This window comes from Copadichromis virginalis, linkage group LG6, assembly GCF_057382275.1.
Source record: "Copadichromis virginalis isolate Kocher_CV1m ecotype Utaka linkage group LG6, C_Virginalis_male_GT1.1, whole genome shotgun sequence".
In the NCBI taxonomy this organism is placed as follows: domain Eukaryota; kingdom Metazoa; phylum Chordata; class Actinopteri; order Cichliformes; family Cichlidae; genus Copadichromis; species Copadichromis virginalis.
Window position 1 is genome coordinate 25,412,757 of NC_140623.1, and position 11,503 is coordinate 25,424,259.

The 11,503-nt window shown below is 39.7% G+C and overlaps 2 long non-coding RNA genes across 5 annotated transcripts; both read left to right on the plus strand.

Moving 5' to 3' along the window:
• The first annotated feature begins 1,380 nt into the window (after positions 1–1,380).
• On the plus strand, positions 1,381–7,904 carry LOC146707873 (uncharacterized). 4 transcript variants are annotated; one of them, XR_014920885.1, is made up of 6 exons: positions 1,381–5,024; positions 5,151–5,232; positions 5,344–5,408; positions 5,572–5,699; positions 5,885–5,962; positions 7,570–7,904. It is a non-coding gene; the product is annotated as an uncharacterized LOC146707873 (long non-coding RNA). The 4 variants fall into 4 exon arrangements; XR_014920886.1 differs by having other exon boundaries at positions 1,381–1,537; positions 3,556–5,024; positions 5,344–5,699; XR_014920884.1 differs by having other exon boundaries at positions 5,344–5,699.
• A 3-nt stretch (positions 7,905–7,907) lies between these two features.
• On the plus strand, positions 7,908–10,157 carry LOC146707874 (uncharacterized). Its single transcript, XR_014920888.1, has 4 exons — positions 7,908–7,956; positions 8,399–8,554; positions 8,775–8,824; positions 8,951–10,157. It is a non-coding gene; the product is annotated as an uncharacterized LOC146707874 (long non-coding RNA).
• The last annotated feature ends 1,346 nt before the right edge of the window (positions 10,158–11,503 follow it).

Consider the following 11,503-nt stretch of genomic DNA (forward strand, 5'->3'; position numbering starts at 1 on the left):
CAGTTCCAACAAGCATCTATCACCGTCAGACTGACGGGTTGGTAGACCAAACGGAACAAGACTTTAAAGTACTTGATTTGTAATGAATCTAATTGGGAGTGATTGTTAGACCTTCTGTTGTTTGTATGGGAGGTACCCAAGGGCTGCATTGGATATTCTCCCTTTGAGCTGCTGTTTGGCAGGAAGTCACGGGTGTGTTAAATATAACTCACTCACTTCCTGTTTTATTTTGGGAGGTTGTGTTCCTTATTTGTTGTCTTAAGTTTTGCTTTAGTTTTGATTCACTTCAGTTATGTGGTTTTCCCCTTGTGTCTCCACTTACCCTAATCACCCTCCTGTCTCAATCTCCCTTTGTGCTTTTTCAAGGCAGTTCACCTTCATGTTGGGAAACATGAAGGTGGGGTAACTTTGCACCAAATGCAAAGTTACCCCACTCACACTCACGCAGCGGGAACACAGATACAGATATTTGTTCACCTTCTCTGCAAAAAGGCCAGAATCAAAAAATTGAAATGTGGACATACCAAACTTAAATATATAAAATTCCCCTCGTCTATCCATTTTTTTTCTGACTTGTTTTATTTGTATCAGTCTCTTTCAATATTGGTCTTCTGCGCAGGTTTAAACCAAGAAGGAACAATTTACAAATTCAATTCAATTCAATTTTATTTATACAGCGCCAAATCACAACATCAGTTACATCAAGGCAGTTTATATTTTAAGGCAGACCTTTCAATAATAATTACAGAGAAAAACCCAACAATCATATGACCCCCTATGAGAGAGCACTTTGGCGACAGTTAAAAACTCCCTTTTAACAGGAAAAAACCTCTGACAGAACCAGGCTCAGGGAGGGGCGGCCATCTGCCGTGACCGGTTGGGGTGAGAGAAGGAAGACAGGATAAAAGACATGCTGTGGAAGAGAGCCAGAGATTAATAACAAGTATGATTCAATGCAGAGAGGTCTATTAAGTGAGAAAGGTGACTGAAGAAGAAATACTCAATGCATCATTGGAATCCCCCCAGCAGCCTACGCCTATTGAAGTGTAACTAAGTGAGTATACAGGGTCACCTGATCCAGCCCTAACTATATGCTTTAGCAAAGCGGAAAGCTTTGAGCCTAATCTTAAAAGTAGAGATAGTGTCTGCCTCCCGAATCCAAACTGGAAGCTGGTTCCATAGAAGAGGGGCCTGAAAACTGAAGGCTCTGCCTCCCATTCATTGGTGTGTGTTATCTGACTTCAAGGAAAGATAAAGTTGGGTATCATCTGTGTAGCAGGTTGAAAAAAGCTACATGTTTATTTTTGTAAGAAAACCAATTACCCCCTTATTTTTTGTTTATTATTGTGACTTATTTTGACATTGTTATGTGTTGTTATATTGGTTATATTTCATTATGCCAGTAGATGGTGCTCTTGCACTGCTGTGGAACTACCAGAGACTCTAGCTATAGGCTCTGCGCATGCGCAGCTCAGAAATAAATGAGCTCCGGCCTGAGCAAGACGCTAACTTCGGTGTCCTCTCTATTAATCCACAGGTACTGACAAACAAACTTTTGTGTTACCGAACTGGTTCTAAATGTCATGTAAGTTGAGTAACAACTGTTCGGCTATATTTTGAGATGAGAGTGATGATGTTGTTTTGTGGTATTTTGTTGTAATGAGTATTAGTGTATCATCGGCATAATGCTATAATGCTACGTAGCACTATAAGTATATGCTATGACAGTGGCAACCTGCGACTTCCGAAAATGTGTTGTAGTGTTTGTTTTAGTGTTAGCCAAGCAGTACTGAGTACATGTATTAAGAGGAAAGCCTTTTGTTGGTGAAACAACGTTGCAGTCGTCTGCCGCCATGTTATGTTGCGTTCAAGGGACGCCATGTTCAAAAGTAATAGCGTATATGGCGCGAATGTGGGGAAAGGTTGTGTGAATGTGAGATGGGTTATTTTGGTATGTTGTTATGCTTTAACCGTGAGTGTTTTGTTTAAGTTGTGAGTATGTAAAGTCATTTTGAATTAGTTTGTATTTATTTTGCTTTTGAGAGAATGCTTTTTGTAACTTCATTTTTGTTTATGAACTCTGTTATTTTATGGGAAGAATGCATGGTCTAGTGTGATTTGTATTGTGTATATGTAGAGAAATAAATGAGCTCCGGCCTGAGCAAGACGCTAACTTCGGTGTCCTCTCTATTAAGCCACAGTTTGCTCATATTTGGCTACGCAGTGCTCTCTAGCCTGTGTGCCGCTTGCTGCCGGTCCAGATTCCCCTAGGTCTGGTGCCGGTAACATCTGCAAAGCAATGAAAATAAATGTTTTGCCTTCTGATGATACTACCTAAGGGAAGCATGTATAAAGTCAACAGAATTGGTCCTAGTACTGAACCCTATGGAACTCCATAATTAACCTTGTATGAAGTGTATGAAGAAAACTCTCCATTTACATGAACAAATTGAAGTCTGTTAGATATGATACAAACCACTGCAGCGCAGTACCTGTAATACCTACAGTGTGCTCTAATTGCGCTAATAGGATATTATGGTCGACAGTATCGAATGCTGGACTGAGGTCTAACATGACAATCACAGAGATGTGTCCACTGTCAGGGGCACTTCAAATAAGCTATTCCTCTGCAGATGACCTGTTAGCTGTTTGACAATTACTCTTTCAAGATTTTTTAATATGAAAGGAAGGTTGGAGATTGGCCTGATTAGCTAAGATAGCTGGATCAAGAGATGGCTTTTTAAGTAAAGGGTTAACTATTACCAGCTTGAAGGCCTGTGGTACATAGAAGATAGGCTGATCATATTTAAGAAGCATAAATCAATGGTAGGACATCCTTGAGCAGTCTTGTAGGAATGGAGTCTAAAAGGCACGTCAATGGTTTGGAGGAAAGTTGGTTGTTTTCTTCAATCAGTGATCAATAGTAAGATATTCTAGCTTTCCGGAGGACTTTCTTATAAAGCAGCAAACTATTTCTCCAGGCTAAATGATGATCTTCTAAATTTGTTTTGTCATTTCCTCTCCAGCTTATGAGTTATCTGCTTTAAGCTACGTTTTTGAGAGTTATACTGAATAAAGTACTTCTCATCTGAGGCTCTCTTTTTACAGGAGCTACAGTATCCAGAGTTATGTGTAGTGAGGAGCTAAAATTATTAACAAGATAATCGATCTCTGTTGGAGTAGCATTCAGGTAGCTGCTCTGCTCTGTGTTGGTGCAACGCATTGAAGATGTTAACAGTGGGTGAATTATGTTCTTAAACTTAGTTACAGCACTTTCAGAAAGTCATCCACTGTGATGAAATCTACTCCCCATAGCGAAGACCCTATAAAAAAGTGAACATCAAAAGGTGTTTCTGGTTAGGATACTGGAAGCACTGATAGAACATCTAGTGACAGGAGGTGTAAATTCTGAGACTTCTAACTTTAACGAATTTATTATGAACAACAGACGTGAGACTTAGCCCTTCAGTGGTATTGTTCTCATCAAAGTCAGTTTTCATTTGGAGAATTTTCTACAACTTCCATCTATCCATCCATCTTCTTCCGCTTATCCAGGGCCGGGTCGCATGGGCAGCAGCCCAAGCAGAGAAGCCCAGACCTCCCTCTCCCCAGCCACCTCCTCCAGCTTATCCGGGGAACACCACGGCGTTCCCAGGCCAGCCGAAAGATATAATCTCTCCGGCGTGTCCTGGGTCTGCCCCGGGGCCTCCTCCCGGTGGGACATGCCAGGAAAACCTCGCCCAGGGGGCATCCTTGTCAGATGCCTGAACCACCTCAACTGGCTTCTTTCAATGTGGAGAAGCAGCGGCTCTACTCTGAGCCCCTCCCGAATGGCCGAACTTCTCACCCTATCTCTAAGGGAGAGGCCAGCCAGAAGCCCATTTCTGCCGCTTGTATTCACAATCTCATTCTTTCGGTCACTACCCAACGCTTGTGACCATAGGTGAGGGTAGGGGCGTAGATCGACCTGTAAATTGAGAGCTTTTCTTTTACACTCAGCTCTGGAAATATGAACTTTTCTATAACTTTTCTATCCCTACCCAGACTTATGATTTCAGCTAAGTTCTCTCTCAAGAACTTCACAAATTCTCTCTGAGCGCTAGAGAAAACACAACCTTTATCACTCTCACTATCTGGCAATCATATCAAGCAGATCAGTTGAGTTGTTTTTGAAGCATCTCGCACTACCTTGGCCTTTGGTCATCCCTGGCTCAGTACTTTTAACCCCAGTATTGATTGGTGTCTGTGGTGGTGTGAGGTCTTTAGGAGGGGGAGGCGTGGTGCAACAGGCTCAAGGGGCAATGCCAGGGAGGCTGATGGACCAGCACCAGCTCATTTGCAGTAATTAGGTTTCTCCCTTTTTAGTGACACTGGGAGCTGTGATGGGTTAGGGGAGTCCAACACGACATTGGTGCCAAACAGAAAACGGTGCACAAACCGAATAAAAGAAAAAGAAACCCATAACAAGAAAATTGTGTGGTCTGATTTGTGTGTATGGTCAGCATCAACACTTCCTTGGTTTTAAAAAGTTTTATTGCTGTTTCATCTGGAATTTCAGCAAGCTTGCTTAGCCGCTACTAAACTGACATCTCCCAGAACTCCACTACTCAGGAAGCCTTTCTCTCTCAAGAAACACGCTGATCCTCCAGATTTTGTCACTGGTCTTTGATGTTCCTCAGGTAACACAGTCATCTTGAAAATCATTGAAGAGTTTTCTAAGTCTGTCCATTTTGTTGCTCCTCTCAAACTCTCCTTGGTTGTAAAAACAGCCCAGTTTCTCACCTTTCTTCTGGCTATGTGATTGCCCACGGGACATTGTTTCTTCCCATGAACCTCAGTTAACCTCATTTCTTTGGAAGGAGCTGTGTCCAGCACTGGGAGCTCAGACTAGTCCAGGGGTGGGCAATTCCAGGCCTCGAGGGCCGGTGTCCTGCAGGTTTTAAATCTCACCTTGGGTCAACACACCTGAATCAAATGATTACTTCATTACCAGCCTCTGGAGAACTTCAGGACATGTTGAGGAGGTAATTTAGCCATTTAAATCAGCTGTGTTGGATCAAGGACACATCTAAAACCTGCAGGGACACCGGCCCTCGAGGCCTGGAGTTGCCCACCCCTGGGCTAGTCTCTCTTCTGGCTTCCATCTCCAGATCAACAGGCAAGTGGAGAGAACTAACCAGGTTCTCGATGAGTCTACCCGTCAACCTGGAGCTCTCCGTTGTCCTGGATCAGGTGAATACCACTACTAATGACTTCCTCCCATTCAAGTCTTCAACGGGCTACTAACCTCTGCTTTTCCCTGGTGTGGTGAGAAATTGAGAAAATCTGTCCCCTCTTTCTTAGAATCAAGCGGAAGAACAAGTATCTGGCTGACTTCCACCAAAAACCTTCACTGAGCTACCTTCCAAGTCAGTTCTGGTTATCCACTAAAAATCTCCCTTTACAGTTTGAATCTAAGAAAAATCCCTCTCCAAACTAAACGGGTTATGATGAAATCAAGTCTCTATTTAACCCTGTCTCTCTTTGTCTATGTTACACAATACAAGAATTCGCATTTTTTATGTCTTCCAGCTATAGCCTGTTCGGTTCAGTCCATTTTACGCACAGTTTAGAGTCTTGGTCACAAGTGTAGGAAGAAATGAGCAAGATACTGACATGCTGATCAATGAACCATCTGCAACGATATACAAGCTGAATAGGTCTGTTTTAATGCAGAGACTTAATTAATTGTTTAAATTCTTCAACTTTTGTCCTGATTTTTCTTCTTTAGAGTTGTGTTGGTTTAGTTTCCAATTTTGTGTTATGCATGACCTTTATAAAGATCATTGTGACTGGCATCAGTGAAAAGTGTCACAAGTTTTACTTGCTTTTTTTCTTGATTCAGTGCTGGTGAATAAACATTCCTCACCTCACTTATATGGACATGGGCTACTGAACTGCTGCTTAAGTGATCTCTTTGGAGGTAAAAATGGAGGGATGGAACTGGGTTAAACTGTCCTGACTGCTTGTGAAAATGTGACATTAGCATTACATGTTTTCTAAATCCAAATCTAGTTTTTAATATGTTCCAAGCACTAGGGCTGCCACGATTTGTCGACTAGTCACGATTACGTCGACTATCAAAATCGTCGACGACTGATTTAATAGTCGACGTGTCGTTTGAAGCTTTGTAAGATCGCAAAAGACGCAGGAATAATAGCAGGATTTAAGAGTGTAATAACGGACTGAAAGAGAAGATGGCAGCACAGCATGTACAAGGATGCCAGCTGCCGTTAAACCCCGAAGAAGAAGAAGCAGCTGTGTCCCAGAATTCATAGCGCGGCCCAGCTTAGTTTCCAACAATGGCGGTAGCTAGTTAGTTTTAATATTACTCTTATTATTCTTTCTGGGTCAAAAAATAAACGTTTAACATATTTTCAGGCGAGAATGTAGCTGTGTAAACCTCAAATATCTGCTCAGTTTATCAGGACACCACATATTTTCAAAAGCGCTCCGACGTTTTCGGAGACGTCTGTTACCCACTAGCTCGATAGCTAGCCGGGGGCTAGGTCACTAGCGCCGTGAGAACACCGGACTCCCGGCAAATTGTTTTCAAACCCACCGCCGTCTTTCGCGACTCAGGTTAAATATATATGAGTCACTTAGATAAATTAAAAATGTTATTGTTTGGCTTTTTTTTAGTATTTTATTTGTTCCTGAGTAAATCGGTTTGGCTGAGATTAAAGTTATAGTTTTTACACAGCTGAATAAACGTCAAGCAGACAGCTGATTATCAGAAGTGTGAGATGCTGGAGAATATACTCCGGTGTCCTGTTATATTTTAGATAGCAAGGAGTTTATTAAACTTTACCGAAACAATCTGCAAATTTCATTAAAATTTAATAAACTATCATCTTAGCTTTATTTTTAGTTAGCACCTTAAAAGCTTAAAGCTGTAAGCTAATGATAGTTATATAAGAGCAGATGCTGCTGGTGCAATAAGCTGTGCATTTTACGTCCAGTGGATGATGATCTGATTAGTCGACTAATCGCATAAATAATCGGTGACTAGTCGACTATCAAAATAATAGTTTGTGGCAGCCCTACCAAGCACAAACTAAAACATATTTTGCACACTTCAAGTCTAATACATAATTTCATTCATGCTTCCTGATTTTATTATGGATCTATGCATGCAGTGCAATTGTGTCCATGTGTTATTTTCATTCACATAAAATCAAACGAACAGAAAACAGCCACAGAATAAAAGGTTCCATTCAACAAGCCAATCAGAACTTGAATTTCCTTAAAAGGAAACGTCTGTGAAGGGGACACTCAAGAGTGAGACCATTTTTGATATCTTTTAACTGCAAGTCGTCGTCAAACATGGACAGACTTCACATCATTTTTGTCCTTTTTTTAGGTAATATTTTGGAAGGAGCTTTTATGAAACATTCATTTTATTTAACATTTACCTGTTCTACTGATTATATTTGACATCATCTAAATCTACTTCTTTAGTCAACACTTACAACTATGTTGTACAATGTGAAACACTGGCAAAATGTCTTATTGTGTTTTGTATTTCAGGAGGTGATTGGATTTCTGGATCAGTGGTGGATCTGACAGTGAGATTGGGTGAAAACATAACTCTGTATTGTGACTCTACAAAACCACCTGAGGAATATATTGTGTGGTACAGAAATTGTACCCATGAAAATCAGCCTCCTCTTGTCCTAAAACTAACAAAGGATTCGTGGAAACCCATCTGTAACCGAGCAACTTTAGTGAATTCTCTACCTCGCTTCCACTTTGTAAACAACCAGTCCTCTGGATCGTATGACCTGCTGATTGTGAATATTTCTGATTCTGATGAGGGCCTCTATTACTGTGGAACTGAGCAGAAACAGCTACAGGATAAAAAGGATCTTGAATTTGTTCAGAGTTATGGCAGTGTGGTGACAAGGATTAAAATCAGTAAGTGCTCATGTGATTTTTTTTTTAACATTAAACATTAGTATCAATATTTAAAAAATGTAACTGTAACTTAGACTCAGGTTAATTGTCAAAAACAATTTTAAAAATGACATATTCTGAAACCATTACATGATTACACAATTATTTGAAACTTTTTAGGTTAAAATTGTCAAAATGCATTTTATATGAATTGCAGTTTAAATATTCTATCAGTAACATTGTGCATTGCTGACATATTTAATATGAAGTGTCAGACCATTAATAATGAAAAGCAAGATTAACTATTTTTAAACGAAACAAATATTTTGATTTCCATGCATGTTTTCTTTTCAAATGAGTTTTTCTAGTTTTCTGATGACTGAGATTCAACATCTCAAACATTAGAATGATAAAAAAAAATATACACAGAGACCTAACTGAAACATGTTTGTGAACAATTTAGATTTCAGTGATCCACATTCTTCAATTTTAACTGGTCAAACATCTCCACAAGACTGCGGCATGTGTTGGAAACTGCTCTTCATCCTGTGTCCAACTTTTGCAGCTCTCTCCTCTCTTCTTGTCTCTCTTCTTGTTCATTACCTCTGCCAGAAAACAGGTAATTGCTAAATATGGTACTTTTTTCAATCAATCCTCTTATCATCAAATTAGTATATTACTTAGTTTTTTCATCAGCTCAATTTGTAAACTTAACAATTTGTGCAAAATTTAAAAGCATTTTGCTAACATAAGAAAATTCCAGGCAATGAGGTTACTACATCTAAGTCAGTATAATGGTGGATTTTATTTTTTAATGATGTATTCATTTCTGTGGCCAGAAGTTGATCAACAAAGACCAGAAACCAGTGGGAAAACAAGAAGAACTCAGGTAAATTACATTAATATTCAATCCATATTTTTTCAGCGCTTGTCATAATTAATAATTAATTCTAACAAAATGAATTATTTATAGAAAACCAATCATATTCATAATTACAAACAAATTCATTCACAGGATGAAGATGTGCTTTATGCTACAGTGGAAACACGTCAAGCAACAGAGCGATCCAAGAAGAAGATAACCTATAGTTCTGACTTATGCACCTATTCTACTGTCAAGACCTCTGGGGTCTAGATTTTACATTCAAAAGTGCATTATGAATTAATCAGAAGTCATTAAGTTTTTTGCTTTTGCCATTTTTCCTCTACCTATCAAGCTTAGTAATAATTATAATCGTCTATTTCTTCTTCAGTGAGCTGCTTGGTTTAGATGATATTTAAAGGTATATAGTCAGACATTTTTTTTATTATTTTATGCAAAAAATATTGTTCTTGTAATTTCTGACAGACTGATGTATCATCATTAATCCATTAAAAATACATATGAAAATACATGAGTGCTTGTGAAAGCTCCCATGTTGCCCTGCCATCATGAATAGTGCCTGTGATGAAAATCACCTTTCTGCCTAATCACATTTTATGTATGTGGCTAGAGACTGGTCTCATATCCTGTATGCCAAAAACAGAAGACAGGACACCTCACAGGCATTTGTGTGGAGACAAATTTCAATTTCGGCTTGTTTCATCATGTCTGTGTTTTTTCATTTGAGTAGGGGTCCCATTCATCAAAGAAGCAAATACACAAAGAAAAGAGACAACATGACCAACACTGGGATAAAGAGAAAGTAAACACTGGCACCAGTGATACTGAAGTTGCCTGCTTTCTCGTTTAGGTCTCAAACCAGGGATCTTGGTTGTTACATGACTGTTTAAACCAATTCACTATGCAGCCCCTATAACTGCATATAACACAATGGAAGTAGACACTCACTTATTTCATTAGGATTTTCCCATCTCTATGGTTTACGTCTTCAGTACTAAGTACTAATGTATGTCTCATGGCATGATTAAATATCTTTCCATTTGATACATAAATCTATACTGATATTATACAAATTATACAAAGTAAAACTGAGTAAATACCAATAACATCAGTGTCAATTACATCACAAATACCTTAGTGATGAATCGTTGGCTGTTCACGTCCTCTGATGGTGCCTTCTGATATAAAACCCAGCTGTAATGCTCTTTACACTTACACAGGTCTATTTCTACTGCCTTATAAATTACATATCTGCTTCTTCCTGTGTAAAATGTTTAACTGTTTGTTTTCTTTTGTTTCTTTGTTTAGTATTGTAATAAATAAAGTGTAATTAAGCAAGCAATAAGCAGTAGAGTGGTATTTATCAAAATCCATGCTGTATATAGTTTCTGGAGGCAGACAGAACAAAAAAAAAACCATACTGCTGGAGGTCAAAGGAGAATGGCCAGATTGGTTCAAGCTAGGATTCTATGGGCTACACCTCCAAAAAAAAACCATAAACTCCCCCAAAACAGAATTCAAAGTTCCAAACATGAACTCGGTAATGAGTAGCTCCACCGTTATTGCTGATCACTTCAAAAGTTCATTGTGGCACGCTTGATGCAAGCATTTCCATGAGGTGAGTGGGAACATTTCTCCAAGTGGTAAAGACGGCCGCACGAAGGGCATCTACTTTCTGGAACTGTTGTCCATTTTTGTAAACTTCTCTTGCCATCCATCCCCAAAGGTTCTCAATTCAATTTAGATCAGGGGAACAAGCAGGATGGTCCAAATGATGTTATTCTCTAGGAAGAAGTCCCTTGTCCTGCAGGCATTGAATACTGTAGCACTGTCCTGTTGAAAAATCCAGACGAAGGCCTTCAGTCATGAGGGATGGTCTCTGCAACATCTGGACATAGCCAGCGGTCGTTTGATGCCCCGGCACCTCCTGAAGCTCCATTGTTCCACTGAAGGAAAAGGCACCCCAGACCATTAAGGCCCCGCCTCCACTGTGGCATGTAGAAAACATCTCAGGTGGGATCTGATTGTCATGCCAATAAAGTTGGGAACCATCATGACCATCAAGGTTACTTTTTTTTCTTATCAGAGAATAAAACTTTCTTCCACCTTTCAGTGTTGCATGTTTGGTGCTCTCTTGCAAAGTCCAAACGGTCAGTTCTCTGGCGTTCATGGAGACGAGGCCTTTGAAGACAATTTTATTTTTGAAGCCTTTCAGTCTCAGATGCCATCCGATGGTTATGGGGCTGCAGTCGGCACCAGTAATGGTCTTAATTTAAGTCGAGGATCGTCCAGTATCTTGAGCTCCAGCTGAGTGCTGGTGAATTTTTTGGGGGTCTTCCACTTGACTTTTTTGTTCCACAACCCTCAGGATCTTTTAAGAAATTCCAAATGACTCTCTTACTGCATCCCACCTCAGCAGCAAAGGCACGCTGCAAGAGACCCTGCTTATGCAGTTCAACAACCCAACACGTTCAAAAAGGGAACGTTTTTTTGCCTTTGCCATCAGGACATCATGACAGTGTAACTACCTGAACGAAAATGACAATGAATCCACATTTTTGCACAGATTTGGCCTTTTGGCATACAGTCAAAACCTTTTGTTCAGTTTCAGTGTTGTTTCCAATAAATTGTGTGCTCAGAAAATGTTTTCACTCCCATTTCTTCTCGTTGCATGTTGAAACTCTA